General features: G+C 44.1%; 1 long non-coding RNA gene across 1 annotated transcript in view; it reads left to right on the top strand.

The window, feature by feature from the left end:
* Window positions 1–15,899, top strand: part of LOC137638361 (uncharacterized) — a 97,530-nt gene extending 81,631 nt beyond the window's left edge. The window contains exon 3 of the long non-coding RNA XR_011044111.1: window positions 15,722–15,899. This is a non-coding gene — a long non-coding RNA (uncharacterized lncRNA). The remainder of the gene's footprint in view (window positions 1–15,721) is intronic.
* Window positions 15,900–16,138: the final 239 nt, after the last annotated feature.

Here is a 16,138-nt window from a genome sequence, read left to right as displayed (position 1 = left end):
ACTGTACTCCGCCCAAGAGGAGTAAGGTTCTGCCACAGAGCTCCACTGTTAAGACTTTACCTCAGTCTGTTATCGTTTCTGCCGATCCCAAGTGGACCCTGCTTCAGTCCATGCAAGCTCAGCTTTCGGACTTGATGCGTGAGTGTCGGGCTGAGAGTGTTGCACCTCCGCCTCCGCCTACACTCCCTCCGCCTGTTCTCGCTCCGCCTGTGCTCGCCCCGCCTGCACTTGCTCCGCCTGGTCGCAGCACCTTCTGCCAGGCGTACGATGTTGAGCCACTTTCGGAGTTCGCTGTTCCCAGTGGTGTTCAGCCTCAGCCTTCTTTAAGGCAACCCTTGCTTTGGGATCAGGAGAGTTATTCCACTCTTCCTCCGCCTCCCCTTGCTGCTCCACCAGTGGTGCAACTCTCGGTTGGGGTACAACAACCTCTCCCCTCCGTGAGTCAGTCTGCTCAGCCATCGCTGCAGCGAGCTCAACCCTCCTCAAGGCAAGCTCCTCTACACCCTGGACTTGCGCCTCAGGAGCCTCAGCTTGCGAGAACTTTACCTTGTTCTGCGCAGCCTCAACCTCATCATGCTCCGCTCTTCTCACAGGAACAGGAACGGACTACTCCGCCTCCGTCCTCCGCTCAGCCAGTGCAATCCTTGGGTTCAACCTCTCTTGCTAGGAGTCAACCTCCTTCACCCATGCGCCTGCCTTCTGCTTCGTCTGTTGTTCAGCCTTTGCAGTCTGAGCCTCAGGTTTTCCCTCAACAGTTACTGGAAGAGGAAATCACTGTTATTGTTCCTACCCGTTCTGACTCTGCGGTTCAGCATTCTTGTCCGATCGCTTCGCTACACTCTGCTGATGAGGTGTCGGATGATGAGGAGGCACACCTTGATCCCTCATCAGACGTGGACGAATCTAAGCTTTCTCCACCGTCGATTGATTTTCGTAAGGTCTTGGCTCTACTCAGGGAGATTTACCCAGACCACTTTGTCTCTGCTATTCCCCGCTCTCCACCATCTGAGTTTTCGCTGGGCGTACAACAAGCTAAGTCCAACTATACTAAGCTTGTCCTAGCTAGATCCTCCAAGAGGGCTTTAAGGATCTTAGGGGAATGGCTGCAGTCTAAACAACATCTTGGCAAGACTTCCTTCATGTTCCCTCCAACGAAGCTCGCTTCGAAAGCTAGCGTTTGGTATGCCACAGGGGAAGCACCAGGCTTAGGAGTACCTGCCTCTGCCCAGGCTGACTTCTCAAGTCTGGTGGACTCGCCTCGGAGAACTGCTATGAGACGCTCGAAGGTTTGTTGGACCTTCTCAGACCTGGATCATTTACTGAAAGGGTTGTTCAGAGCATTTGAAATGTTCAACTTTCTCGACTGGTGCCTGGGGGCCCTCAGCAAGAAAACCTCTCCTGCGGACAAAGATTCTGCCATGCTATTAATGTCCTGCATGGATAAGGCCATCAGAGATGGATCGGGCGAGCTAGCGTCGTTATTTGTATCAGGGGTGTTGAAGAAAAGGGAACAACTGTGTACCTTCCTTTCCGCCAGCATTACACCTTGCCAACGGTCACAACTCCTTTTTGCTCCACTCTCAAAGTTCCTCTTTCCCGAGGAGCTAGTTAAGGACTTGTCTGCTGCCCTGATACAAAAGGACACGCACGATCTTGTAGCCTCTTCGGCTCGTAAGTCTAAGGTTGCCACCTCAGTCCCCAAGACTTATCGCTCCCCAGTGGCTGATACCCCGGCTACTAGGTTCATACCGCCCTTTCGTGGTAGAGCCCCCAGCCGAGGAAGCTCCCGTCCAGACTCTCACAGGAGCAAGTCTAGGAAAGGATCCAGGCCATCTAAGGGAAAGAACTGACTCTCAGTTTCTCCAGACAACAGTAGGAGCCAGGCTCAAGATCTTCTGGCGAGCCTGGGAGAAGAGAGGTGCAGACGCACAGTCTGTCAGTTGGCTGAGGTTCGGTTACAGGATTCCATTCTGCCTCAAACCACCTCTGACCACATCGCCCATCAACCTCTCTCCCAACTACAAAGAAGAGGACAAGAGGCTAGCATTGCAACAGGAGGTGTCGCTACTTGTGCAGAAGAAGGCAGTGGTTATAGTCCGGGACCATCAATCCCCGGGCTTCTACAACCGTCTCTTTCTTGTGGCCAAGAAGACAGGAGGTTGGAGACCGGTGCTGGACGTCAGCTCTCAACGAGTATGTCACCAAGCAGACGTTCACGATGGAGACGACCAAGTCGGTCTTAGCAGCGGTCAGACAGGAGGACTGGATGGTCTCGTTGGACTTGAAAGATGCATACTTTCACGTTCCCATTCATCCAGACTCCCAACCTTTCCTGAGATTCGTTTTCGGAAAGGTTGTCTATCAGTTCCAAGCCCTGTGTTTTGGCCTAAGCACAGCTCCTATGGTCTTTACTCATTTGATGAGGAATGTAGCGAAATTCCTACACTTATCGAACATCAGAGCCTCCCTCTACCTAGACGACTGGCTGTTGAGAGCCTCCACGAGTCGTCGTTGTCTGGAGAACCTCAATTGGACTTTAGACTTAATCAGAGACCTAGGTCTATTAGTCAATATAGAGAAATCTCAACTCATTCCCTCCCAATCCATTGTGTACCTGGGAATGGAGATTCAGAGTCAGGATTTTCGGGCTTTTCCATCGGCCCCCAGGATAAACCAAGCCCTAGAGTGCATCATGAGCATGCTGAAGAGGAGCAATTGCTCAGTGAGACAGTGGATGAGTCTCACAGGGACCCTCTCATCACTGGCCCTGTTTGTCGAGCTAGGAAGACTCCACCTCCGCCCTCTTCAATTCCATCTTGCTGCTCATTGGGACAAGGGCTCGACTCTAGAAGCAGTCTCTATCCCTATCAACCAAGAGATGAAGACCACTCTCCTGTGGTGGAAGCACAATCTCCTTCTCAAGGAGGGTCTATCATTGGCCATCCAGACCCCCAATCTTCATCTCTTCTCAGATGCATCGGACTCGGGCTGGGGTGCGACCTTGGACGGACGGGAATGCTCAGGAGTATGGAACAAGGAACAAGGATTACTCCACATCAACTGCAAGGAACTGTTAGCAATTCATCTAGCCCTGCTGAACTTCAAGTCCCTCCTGCTAGGCAAAGTGGTGGAGGTGAATTCAGACAACACCACAGCCTTGGCTTACATCTCCAAGCAAGGAGGGACTCATTCGAGGAGCCTTTACGAGATCGCAAGGGACCTCCTCATTTGGTCAAGAGGTCTAAACCTCACTCTGGTCACGAGGTTCATCCAGGGCGACATGAATGTTTCAGCGGATCGCCTCAGCAGAAGGAATCAGGTCATTCCCACGGAATGGACCCTCCACAAGAGTGTGTGCAACAGACTTTGGACCTTGTGGGGTCAACCTACCATAGATCTGTTTGCCACCTCCATAACCAAGAGACTTCCGCTTTATTGTTCCCCTGTTCCAGACCCTGCAGCGGTTCATGTGGATGCTTTTCTTCTGAACTGGTCCCATCTCGACCTGTACGCATTCCCTCCGTTCAAGATAATAAACAAAGTTCTGCAGAAATTCGTCTCGCACGAAGGGACACGGCTGACGCTGGTTGCTCCCCTTTGGCCTGCAAGAGAATGGTACACAGAGGTACTTCAATGGCTAGTCGACTTCCCCAGGACTCTACCTCTAAGAGTGGACCTTCTACGTCAACCTCACGTAGACAGGTTGCACCCAAACCTCCACGCTCTTCGGCTGACTGCCTTCAGACTGTCGAAAGATTCGCTAGAGCTAGAGGCTTTTCGAAGGAGGCAGCCAGTGCGATTGCCAGAGCTAGAAGAGTTTCCACTCGTAGAGTCTACCAGTCTAAGTGGGAGGTCTTCCGAAGCTGGTGTAGAGCCAATTCAATATCCTCTACCAATACCTCTGTGATCCAAATAGCTGACTTCCTTCTACATCTTAGGAATGAGAGATCCCTTTCAACACCTACGATTAAAGGATATAGGAGCATGTTGGCCTCAGTTCTCCGCCACAGAGGTTTGGACCTGTCTTCCAACAAGGACCTTCAAGACATTCTCAAGTCTTTTGAGACGTCTAAAGAACGTCGTCTTTCCACTCCAGGCTGGAATCTAGACGTAGTCTTAAGGTTCCTTATGACATCTAGGTTCGAACCTCTCCAGTCAGCTTCCTTCAAGGATCTTACCCTCAAGACTGCTTTTCTCGTTTGCCTTGCAACAGCTAAGAGAGTCAGTGAGGTTCATGCCTTCAGCAAGAACATTGGTTTCACAACCGAATCTGCGACATGTTCTTTTCAGCTTGGATTCCTAGCAAAGAACGAGCTTCCTTCACGTCCTTGGCCTAGATCGTTCGAAATACCTAGCCTCTCCAACATGGTAGGTAACGAACTTGAGAGAGTTCTTTGCCCTGTCAGAGCTCTCAAATATTATCTGAAGAGGTCTAAACCTATTCGAGGACAGTCAGAAGCCTTATGGTGTGCCATCAAGAAACCCTCGAGACCCATGTCCAAGAATGGGCTTTCGTACTATATAAGGCTTCTGATCAGAGAAGCACATTCTCACTTAAAGGAGGAAGACCTTGCATTGCTGAAGGTAAGGACCCACGAAGTAAGAGCTGTAGCTACTTCGTTGGCCTTTAATAAAAACCGTTCTCTGCAGAGCATAATGGATGCAACCTATTGGAGGAGCAAGTCAGTGTTTGCATCATTTTATCTGAAAGATGTCCAGTCTCTTTACGAGAACTGCTACACCCTGGGACCATTCGTAGCAGCGAGTGCAGTAGTAGGTGAGGGCTCAGCCACTACATTCCCTTAATCCCATAACCTTTTTTTTAACCTTTCTCTTGAATACTTTTATTGTTGTTTTTTATGGTTGTTACGGTAGGCTAAGAAGCCTTCCGCATCCTTGGATTTGGCGGGTGGTCTATTCATTCTTGAGAAGCGCCTGGGTTAAAGGTTTGGTAGAGGTCCTTTAGTAGGGGTTGCAACCCCGTGTACTTTGGCACCTTTGGGTTGATTCAGCCTCCAAGAGGAACGCTGCGCTCAGTAAGGAAGACGACCTTTAAATAAAGAGGCAGAGTAACGGTTCTATTCGACTTCCTTACCAGGTACTTATTATTTCATTGTTATTTGAGATAACTGTTATATGAAATATGGGATACTTAGCTATCCTTTAATCTTGTACACTGGTTTTCACCCACCTCCCTGGGTGTGAATCAGCTACATGATTATCGGGTAAGTTTAATATTGAAAAATGTTATTTTTATTAATAAAATAAATTTTTGAATATACTTACCCGATAATCATGATTTAATCGACCCTCCCTTTCCTCCCCAGAGAGAACCAGTGGACCGAGGAATAATTGAGGAGGTGTCAACAACAAATGATTGAGTACCTGGCCACAGGTGGCGCTGGTAAGTACACCCCCTTCTAGTATTGTGATAGCTGGCGTATCCCTCCATAGAATTCTGTCGGGCAACGGAGTTGACAGCTACATGATTATCGGGTAAGTATATTCAAAAATTTATTTTATTAATAAAAATAACATTTTTACAAAGATGTGCTGTAAAGTGAATGCAATCGTCAGGCAACAGGTGTTTAGATGTTGACACAATACTTTTCAAATGACATTTGGGGTGGGGGCGGGGTAGGTTTATGGTGGAATGAGTTCCAGGATTTGGACTGGTAGCTTTGGACTTGTCAGACAGTCAGCAATATCCAGTGGTAGTGCTTCGTTGTCATTCCTCATTATCATTATTATTATTATTATTATTATTATTATTATTATTATTATTATTATTATTATTATTATTATTATTACTACTACTAGTACTACTACTACTACTACTACTAGATAAGCTACAACCCTAGTTGGAAAAGCAAGATACTGTACTTTAAGCCCAAGGGCTCCAACAGGGAAAAATAGCCCTGTGAGGAAAGGAAATAAGGAAATGGATAAACGACATGAGAAATGATGAATGAATAAAATAAAATATTTCAAAAACAGTAGTAACACCAAAACAGATATTTCATATATAAACTATAAAAAGACTTATGTCATCCTGATCAACATAAAAATATCTCCTGCAAGTTTGAACTTTTGAAGTTTTACCAATTCAACTTTCCGATTAGGAAGGTCATTCCACAACTTGGTCACAGCTGGAATAAAACCTCTAGAATACTGTGTAGTATTGAGCCTCGTGATGGAGAACGCATGACTATTAGAATTAACTACATGCCTAGTATTAAGAACAGGATGGAACTGTTTGGGAAGATCTGAATGTAAAGGATGATCAGAATTATGAAAAATCTCATGCAACATGCATAACAAACCAATTGCCAGAGAATAATATCTAGATCAGGAATAAGAAATTTAATAGACTGTAAGTTCCTGTCCAACAAATTAAGATGAGAATCAGCTGCTGAAGACCAGACAGGAGAACAATACTCGAAACACTTCTTCAGGATAGATTGATCACCGAAAATCTTAAAATACTTTCTCAATAAGCCAATATTTTGTGCAATTGAAGAAGACACAGACTTTATGTGCTTCTCAAAAGTAAATTTGATGTCGAGAATCACACCTAAAATTGTGAGTCATACATACAGAGTTAAAGAAACATTATCAATCATGAGAGCCTGAAATTGAGGATTAACTGTCCTTGAGCTACTTACAATCATACTTTGTGTTTTGTTAGGATTCAACTTAACGCCCCATAATTTGCACCATACACTAATTTTTGCTAGATCTCTATTAAGGGATTCAGCAATCCCAGATCTACATTCAGGAGATGGAATTGACGCAAAGAGTGTAGCATCATCTGTATATGCAACAAGCTCGTTTTCTAGGCCAATCACATGTCATGTGTATATAGTATGAGAAATAATGGGCCAAGAATACTACTCTGAGGAACACCAGATATCACATTCCTATAGTCACTATGGTGCCCATTAACAACAACTCTTCGCAATCAATTACTGTACTGTACTTAAAAATCAGTAATAATGCTAAGAAATGGCCCATTAAGCCCTAAATCAGTATAATGGCAGTGTACTCACAAAAGAAAATGATAAGAAATCCATATGCATTAAAATATGTAAAAACAATAAATATGAAAATTTGAGGATATTCCTAACAAAAACTCATGAAAATGCAACTGAAGACATTGAATCCCTGATCAAGCATAGTCCTCTTTCTACTCTTCAAAAGGACTATCCGTGTAAGTTACCACTTCACCCTCTATCTTGGACAAGTTGATCTGCTGAATATTTTGAAATGATAATTATTGTCTAGGTTTGCCAAAATTCTTCTCCACGTATTGATGGAACCCATGATTGGGTTTGTTTTTACTTTATTAGATTCAGAACTAATGTATTGAACCTACTTAGAGGTGTTTTAGCAGCAATGTTGGTTTTTCTAGACATCAAGAACACATTGATAGCCATGATTTGTATCTATTTCATACTAACTGGGTTCCAGGCTCTTACAAGCACAGCAGTTAGATTAGCTAAATGAAATGTTGCCATTTTGGGAAGCATTGTATAAGTATCCCTTTATGGCCGATAAGTGATGGCCCTGTTTGACAAAAAGAACTCTCCCCTGAGGTCTTATTGCTCCTTTCTCAAAGCCTGACTTACATTATTGTGTACTTCAAAACTATAAATCTTCCAGTTTTTTTTTTCTTTGCCTTCCAATAGGCGTAGACTTCTAGTACAGTATTAAAACAATCAAGTTGTAAATGCAGTAACCTTGTTATGGTATGCAAGTAGGGTCAAATGTTCTCTTTATATCAAAGAAAATCCCACATTGTAATTTGTATGCATTTAAACCCTGTGTATGTATTTTAAAAGTGTAATATTGGAATGGAATATAGACTGAAGGTTTAATACCAAGTACTGAAGCCCTAGTGGTAACTGCTTTCGTCATAGTCTTTTATTCTTGTAATTGGTCGAATTTATTATTTTTATTTAGGACTAATTTTGATAAATAAGATTTGTGCCCATTAAGTTTTAAGATTAAAGGAGAATTTTCTACTCCTAAGTCAAATGATTATTCAGATTCCATTACTTTTCACAAATACACTATTTTTGGGGCTGGTATAATTTATATTTAACTCCAAGGGGTGTAGATGGCCTTAACAGATATACATGATATGAGTGTAGCATTGAGTGAGTCTGTTTTAACTATTGAACCAACTAGCACATCCATTATAATTAATGCGACATTTTTTAAAAGTATTATTAATGTGTATTGAAATTTCATATAAGTTGCTTTTCCATATACTGTACAGTAGTACCTTGGTTTACGAGATTAATATGTTCTTGGAGTGTGCGTTAAAACTAAATTGCTTGTAATCTATCACAATTTTCCTTTGGAAATAGTTTACTTAATGCATTCCACACATCTATAAATAAACATATAGTGTACATTAATTTAAAAGGTCTTTTAATGTTAATTATTGATTAATTTGAGGTTTTCTGGCATCCTGATGCTAATTATTGAACAATTTATAACCTAATAACTGAAATCAGTACAAAATAATTCACAATGAAAAATATAAATGATACTTTAAAAGTATTTAACTTAATGAAAATTAGATGAAAAAGTTATTATATGCAACACTCCATCATGGTCTCATGCTAAGCCGTAAAGGACTTCCATGTCATTTCTCATTCTGGCATGATGGAATTTGTACGTGCTGTTGTTGGAGTAGATATGGATGGCTGGATCAATGCCACCTTGTTGGTGGAGCTTTCCAGCTATATGCAGTGGGAAGAGATTAATATAGCTTTGTGAAATAATCACTGTAAATGCCGTAATCTCACTTATTAGTGCACCCATCCGATAAGCTGCCACTGTATGTTTTTCTATTGTTCTTGCCAGCTAGCATTGTACCTGTACAGGCAAGGTTTTTATGAACCTCAAATCGTAATTACTTACCTAACACTTATCAGTTTTTATTTTCCTTCTTCAAAAGCTTTCAACTGTTTCCCCTTCTACAAAATACCTAACAACTTTAGTCTGACCTCTCCTCAAATAAGAAAATATATTACCAAGGACACATGCCTGGTTTTTTAGACATATCTAGTTTAAAAAGTGATTACAGAAAGACACACATCCGAGTTAATACTGTAGACAGTATGTTATTCATCAAACATTTAAAGCACATTGATTTAAGACTAGCAGATAGTATTTCATTGCACCAGAGGAATTCTACATTTCAAGGGATAGTCTTGTTCTTACAGAACTTGTCCATCAAAAATGCTCATACGAAGCAAATTTTTTACTCGCAGACTGATGCAATACTTGTAATCCAATTTGAATTTGTATGATTGTACAGTATCCAGATTTGTTCGTCTCGCAGTTATTCGTAAACCAAGGTACTGCTGTACAGTACTGTAGCTATACAGTAATCTAGTGCAGTACTGTATATTTCTCTCCATATAAATATATCCCATACTGTACATGCATTTCAAAATAAGCACCAGCTATAACATATCGTAAAATTGGGATAATGGTAATAAATAAAGGAACAAGTATCATTATTTATTTTAAAATTTGGATAATGGTAATAAATAAAGGAACAGGGATCATATCTATTTATGAACCACAGGTATAATGGATCATAATGCAAACGGCAGTTTTAAATATTTAACTTAGCCGGTGAATATATATAGCTGCAACTCTGTTGCTCGACAGACAAAAAACTGTAAAAAACTCGCCAGCGATCGCTATACAGGTTGCGGGTGTGCCCATCAGCGCCAACTGTCGGCCAGATACCATACTCAATGTAAACAAAGACTCAATTTCTTCTCTGTCGACGTGTCGACAAGACGTACTTTACTCGCTGTTGAACCTGGAGTTTTTTTCCATCATCTTTGGTTAAGTACTCTATTTTGGTTTTGAGCTTTCGCTGTGCAGGGTTTTTCTTCAAATAAATCCTTGAACTCTTTTTTGTATCGGATTCATTGTTGATGACTTAGACCGTTTTTTGGAATTTTCCCTTGACCAATTCAAAATGGCTGACCTTTCACAAGTTCCCAAGTTTAGAAAATGCAATGCTAGGGACTGTTCTAGGCGTCTTCCAAAGGCTTCTCTCGACCCTCACACTGTTTGTTCCAATTGTCGGGGTAAAACCTGTCAATTGGAAGATCGGTGTGAGGAATGCGTGGGCCTTTCGGAATTCGATTTTATCGAATTTGAGAAGTTCTTCTAGGTCGATAGATTTTTCCTCTCCTCATGCCCCTCAACCTATTCCTTCCCCTGTAGTGGTTGTTCCTAACCCCCCTCCTAGCACTCAGGAACCATCGATGGCTGACATGATGCGTGCTATCCATGCCTTGGGGGAGAGAGTTGAGTCCCTTGCAAGTGACCGCAATCAACTCATGGCGGATGTTAAGGAGCTAAAGTGCCAAAGTGCCGCGGGAAGTGAGAAAGTGCCTAGTGAAAGTGTTGTGAACAGTGTTGCGCTTGAGGGTTCGTCTGTTCGTGCCTGTCGTCCTCCTAGTCCGGGACCTCTTGCAAGCTCCCAAGCCCAGGGGAGAAGCAATGTTGTACGACGCATGGGTTCGATAGGCCTTGATCAGCGAACAGACGTTCCCTCCATAGTATCAGGCGTATCTCCCCAAGATCGCCCCTACCTACGTAAGACGAGAGAGCCCGTTTTTACCTCGTCGTCCGAAGGTGTTTCTCGTAAGAAACTTTGGACCAAGGTCTCACGACCTTTAAAACGTAAGTCGGTCCCTTCAGGACAAGTCCAACGTCCCGGTTGTAGCCACTGGGTCAGTTCGGACTCGTTGCCGTCATCTGATGACTGCTCACCGCCTAAGAGAGGCAAAGTGGTACCGCCTCAGTCGCTAACCCCGTCTGTTGCCGCACCTGCTCCCGTAGACCCTAAATGGGCTTTGCTGCAAGACATGCAGTCCAAGCTTGCGTCCTTGATGGAGGACTTTAATTCGGAGAAGGTTGCTGCTGAACCTTCTGCCCAACAACCTTCCAAGCGGTCTGTTGTGCGTCCTGTTGACGCTGAGGTTACCTTCTCGCGTCTACCAGTTGAGGTGGTTCCTCCTCCCATGCGACCCAGTGTGGGTTGCCAGCCGCACGTTGACGTTAGGCGACGCACGGAGGTGGTTGTTGACGTTCAGGACGTTCAACAACCATCAGAGGTGACTTGTTTTGACGCGGTGCGTCAACCTCCGCAACCCGGTATGATGTTGACTGCACAACCCAGACGGTCTAGACAGTCTCGGGTGGACGCTGTGCGTCCTCGCGCACCCATGGTTGTTGACAGTTCACAGACTGTGCAGCAGTTCCATGACGTTGCGTCCGGCTCCGTCACGCATGCACCAGTGCGACCGGACTCAGCGAGCCAGACGTTGCCCACTCCGTTGCCGTTTCCTCATCAGTTTTCGGATGAGAAACTATCTGATGAGGACGTTGCTGAACCACAAGACGATCAACCTTCGGAACTGGACGAGCCTAAGCCAACTCAACCATCTTTGGACTTTAGAAAAGTCATGGCTGTATTCAAGGAGTTGTTTCCGGACCACTTTGTTTCTGTGGCTCCTCGTTCTCCTCCGTCAGAGTTTGTATTAAGAGTGCCTGCTACCGCACCTGCCTTTACGAAACTCGTTCTCTCACGCTCTTCCAAGAGAGCTTTGCGGCTGTTGGGAGACTGGTTAGAGTCTAAGAAGAGGTTAGGGAAGACAGCATTTGCCTTTCCCCCATCTAAACTCTCTTCTAGATCGAGCGTCTGGTATGCCACGGGAGAAGTTCTCGGCTTGGGAGTTCCTGCCTCTGCCCAGGGCGACTTCTCAAGTCTTGTAGACTCTCCCCGCCGCCTTGCCATGAGACGCTCGAAGGTTTGTTGGTCACCATCGTACCTGGACCACCTTCTTAAAGGAATATTTGGGGCTTTCGAAGTCTTTAACTTTTTAGACTGGTGCTTAGGAGCCCTGAGCAGGAAAATCTCTTCGACAGATAAGGATATTTCCTTGCTCATTATGTCCTGCATGGACAAGGCCGTCCGTGATGGGTCCAATGAGCTAGCTGCCTCATTCACGTCCGGAGTCCTGAAGAAAAGAGACAAGCCCTGAAACTGGAAGTGTCTCTTTTGCTAGAGAAGGGAGCGGTGGTCAAAGTCTCGGACCTTCGATCACCGGGATTTTACAACCGTCTCTTCCTAGTTGCGAAGAAGACAGGAGGTTGGAGACCGGTGCTAGACGTCAGTGCTCTGAATGTCTTTGTCACAAAGACGAAGTTCTCTATGGAGACCACAAAGTCAGTCTTAGCAGCGGTCAGGAAGGAAGACTGGATGGTTTCGCTAGACCTAAGGGACGCCTACTTCCATATCCCCATTCACTCAGACTCCCAACCTTTTCTGAGATTCGCCTCGAAGATGTGGTTTACCAGTTTCGGGCCCTGTGCTTTGGCCTAAGCACAGCTCCTCTCGTGTTTACGAGGCTGATGAGGAATGTAGCCAAATTCCTCCACTTATCGGACATCCGAGCCTCCCTTTATTTGGACGACTGGCTTCTCAGAGCCTCTTCCAGTCGTCGCTGTCTGAAGGATCTAAAGTGGACTCTAGATCTGACCAAGGAATTGGGACTCCTAGTCAATTTGGAAAAGTCGCAACTGGTCCCATCCCAAACTATTCTGTATTTAGGGATGGAGATTCACAGTCTAGCTTTTCGGGCTTTTCCGTCGGCCCCCAGAATAGATCAAGCCCTGCTATCCATCCAGAAGATGCTGAAGAAGGAACGCTGCTCAGTCAGGCTGTGGATGAGTCTGATAGGGACGCTGTCATCCCTGGAACAATTTGTATCACTAGGAAGACTACACCTCCGTCCTCTTCAATACCATCTGGCTTTTCACTGGAAAAAGGACAAGACGCTAGAGGCGGTCTCGATCCCGATTTCCGGAAAGATAAAGTCTTGTCTGACTTGGTGGAAGGACAATATCAACCTAAGAGAGGGTCTTCCCCTGGCTGTTCAGACTCCCAACCACGTTCTCTTCTCGGACGCATCGGACTTGGTCTGGGGCGCGACACTGAACGGTCGGGAATGCTCAGGCCTGTGGAACTCGAGTCAAAGGAGCATGCATATCAACTGCAAGGAGCTGTTGGCAGTTCATCTGGCCTTGAAAAGCTTCGAGTATCTCCTTCGAGGCAAAGTGGTGGAAGTAAACTCGGACAACACCACGGCCTTGGCGTACATCTCCAAACAAGGAGGTACCCACTCACTGACGTTGTACGAGATCGCAAGGGACCTGCTCATCTGGTCAAAAGGTCAAGACATCTCCCTAGTAACGAGGTTCATCCAAGGCGACTTGAACGTCATAGCAGATTGTCTCAGTCGGAAAGGGCAAGTAATTCCAACCGAATGGACCCTCCACAAGGATGTGTGCAAGAGACTTTGGGCCACTTGGGGTCAACCAACCATAGATCTCTTTGCAACCTCGCTGACCAAGAGGCTTCCAATCTATTGCTCCCCAGTCCCGGACCCAGCAGCAATACATATAGATGCCTTCCTCCTAGATTGGTCACATCTGGATCTCTACGCATTCCCACCGTTCAAGATTGTCAACAAGGTACTGCAGAAGTTCGCCTCTCACGAAGGGACAAGGTTGACGTTAGTTGCTCCCTCTGGCCCGCGAGAGAATGGTTCACCGAGATACTTCGATGGTTAGTAGACGTTCCCAGAAGTCTTCCTCTAAGGGTAGACCTTCTACGTCAGCCACACGTAAAGAAGGTACACCAAAGCCTCCACGCTCTTCGTCTGACTGCCTTCAGACTATCGAAAGACTCTCGAGAGCTAGAGGCTTTTCGAAGGAGGCAGCCAGTGCGATTGCTAGAGCAAGGAGAGCGTCTACCATTAGAGTCTACCAATCGAAGTGGGAAGTCTTCCGAGACTGGTGCAAGTCAGTTTCTGTATCCTCGACCAGTACCTCTGTAGCTCAAATAGCTGATTTTCTCTTATACCTGAGAAAAGGACGATCCCTTTCAGCTCCCACTATCAAGGGCTACAGAAGCATGTTGGCATCGGTCTTCCGGCATAGAGGCTTAGATCTTTCCAACAATAAAGATCTGCAAGACCTCCTTAAGTCTTTTGAGACCACCAAGGAGCGTCGTTTGGCTACCCCTGGATGGAATTTAGACGTGGTACTAAGATTCCTCATGTCAGACAGGTTTGAGCCGTTACAGTCAGCCTCCCTGAAAGATCTCACTCTTAAGACTCTTTTCCTGGTATGCTTAGCTTCGGCTAAAAGAGTCAGTGAGATTCATGCCTTCAGCAAGAACATTGGATTTTCGTCGGAAAAAGCTACTTGTTCGCTGCAACTTGGTTTTCTAGCCAAAAATGAGCTGCCTTCTCGGCCTTGGCCTAAATCTTTCGATATTCCCAGCTTATCGGAGATCGTAGGCAATGAACTAGAAAGAGTCTTATGCCCTGTTAGAGCTCTTAAGTTCTATTTAAAGCATACTAAACCTTTACGAGGCCAATCTGAAGCTTTATGGTGTTCAGTTAAGAAACCATCCTTGCCTATGTCAAAGAATGCTTTGTCATACTTTATCAGATTGTTAATACGAGAAGCTCATTCACATCTGAGTGAGGAAGACCGAGCTTTGCTTAAAGTGAAGACGCACGAAGTTAGAGCTGTAGCAACTTCCGTGGCCTTTAAGCAAAATAGATCTCTGCAAAGTATAATGGACGCAACCTATTGGAGAAGCAAGTCAGTGTTTGCGTCATTTTACTTGAAGGATGTCCAGTCTCTTTACGAGAACTGCTACACTCTGGGACCATTCGTAGCAGCGAGTGCAGTAGTGGGTGAGGGCTCAACCACTACAATTCCCTAATTCCATATCCTTTTAATCTGTCTCTTGAAATGTTTTTAATGTTGTTTTTATGGGTTGTCCGGAAGGCTAAGAAGCCTTTCGCATCCTGGTTGATTTGGCGGGTGGTCAAAGTCATTTCTTGAGAGCGCCCAGATTAGGGGTTTGATGAGGTCCTGTTGTATGGGTTGCAGCCCTTGATACTTCAGCTCCTAGGGGTCTGTCAGCATCCTAAGAGGATCGCGAGGCTCCGTAAGGAAGACGTACTTATAAGGCAGAGTAATCGTCTAAGTCAACTTCCTTACCAGGTACCTATTTATTTTGTTTTTGTTATATTGATAACTTCTAAAATGAAATAAAAACTCTTAGCTCATAAGATGTAAACATATTTAACTGGTCTCTACCCACCACCCTGGGTGTGAATCAGCTATATATATTCACCGGCTAAGTTAAATATTTAAAAATGATATTTTAATTATAAAATAAATTTTTGAATATACTTACCCGGTGAATATATAAATTAAACGACCCTCCCTTCCTCCCCAATAGAGACGCAGTGGGATGAGAAGAAATTGAGTCTTTGTTTACATTGAGTATGGTATCTGGCCGACAGTTGGCGCTGATGGGCACACCCGCAACCTGTATAGCGATCGCTGGCGAGTTTTTTACAGTTTTTTGTCTGTCGAGCAACAGAGTTGCAGCTATATATATTCACCGGGTAAGTATATTCAAAAATTTATTTTATAATTAAAATATAATTTTTTTTAATTGCAGTAAATAACACGACACAGTACCTTAGCCCAACACATGACATCCATGGCTGTGAAAATAGGCTACTAAGAGACTATTGTATATCCTATCTTTAACGATTCAGTATCTTTCAACAACATTTTTCTTTTGCAGATATATGTAGAGACATTGTTGGATGGAACAAGCTTTGAATCAATTACAATAATGCTTAAAACTTTGAAGACTGATTGAAGAATCCAGTAGTACCAAGTACCGTATGTATTTATAAATTCTTGTTTATTTAATATACTGTACAATAATTGAGAGAAACATAATGAAATGATAAATATAAAAAAAAGTTATATAAGGAATTTCATCACTAAAAAAGTTAAAGATTATCAAATATCTGTAAAATGAATGTCCTAAATGGGTACTTTATGACCATTTTTGTGATATAACAAACCAATATTGCATATACAAAGCTTCAGGTTAACATATATTAATGTAAAATGAATTAATAGTTATTGATACTGGGTTTTAGATGATGTTGCCCTTTCAATAACTAGAACTAAGTTCATAGATTATATTGAT

The sequence above is a fragment of the Palaemon carinicauda genome, chromosome 3, assembly GCF_036898095.1.
Source record: "Palaemon carinicauda isolate YSFRI2023 chromosome 3, ASM3689809v2, whole genome shotgun sequence".
Lineage (NCBI taxonomy): Eukaryota > Metazoa > Arthropoda > Malacostraca > Decapoda > Palaemonidae > Palaemon > Palaemon carinicauda.
Note: the sequence above shows the minus strand (reverse complement) of the source record. Positions and strands in the feature narration are given on the sequence as shown.